The following is a 635-nucleotide window of genomic DNA, read 5'->3' as shown; positions in this document are numbered from 1 at the left end:
GTCCGTCCGTCCGTCCATCCATCCTTGCGTCCGGCAGGGAGGCCCGTTAATCCTCCTCGCCGCCTCCGTACATGTCCGCCAGCTTCTTGAACCTGGGCCCCCAGTCATTCAGGTAGTCATAGTCCTGGTCTCCGGAGCTGGAGGAGTCCAGGGAGCTGACGGAGCCCGCTGTGGAGCCGCTGCCCTCGTAGTCAAACACCAGCAGCGAGTCGTACGGGGGCGCCGTGGGGTCATTGTCAGCTGCGCGCAGTCCCTGGGGCCACAGAAACGGGGTTAGAGTGCGGGCGGGGGGCTGGAGATGTGGGGTGGGGCCCCGCATGCAGTCTCCCGCATGTCCGTGAAAGGTGTCTCAGAGCTCAGAGTAGAGCACAGTTTGCAGACTGGCCTGGCGGGGGAGGCGGCCACACACTGGCTTCGCCGTCCCCCTCTTTCCCACAAAGGAAGATGCGGCAGAGGTGGGGTGCACCCTTGATGCCTGTGGACTTGTCAGGTGGGCACCTTGGGGTCAGTATCAAGACGGGGGGATGAGCAAAGGCAGGGACCCTGTTGGCTGGAACTTCAGATCCCAGATGTCAGGAGGGGGACTCAAGTGTGTGGTCAGGTGGCCGCTCTGGATGAATGCCCACCTCCTAGGC

Source organism: Bison bison, unplaced genomic scaffold (assembly GCF_000754665.1).
Source record: "Bison bison bison isolate TAMUID 2011002044 unplaced genomic scaffold, Bison_UMD1.0 scf7180017864167, whole genome shotgun sequence".
NCBI classification, from domain to species: Eukaryota; Metazoa; Chordata; class Mammalia; order Artiodactyla; family Bovidae; genus Bison; species Bison bison.
Note: the sequence above shows the minus strand (reverse complement) of the source record.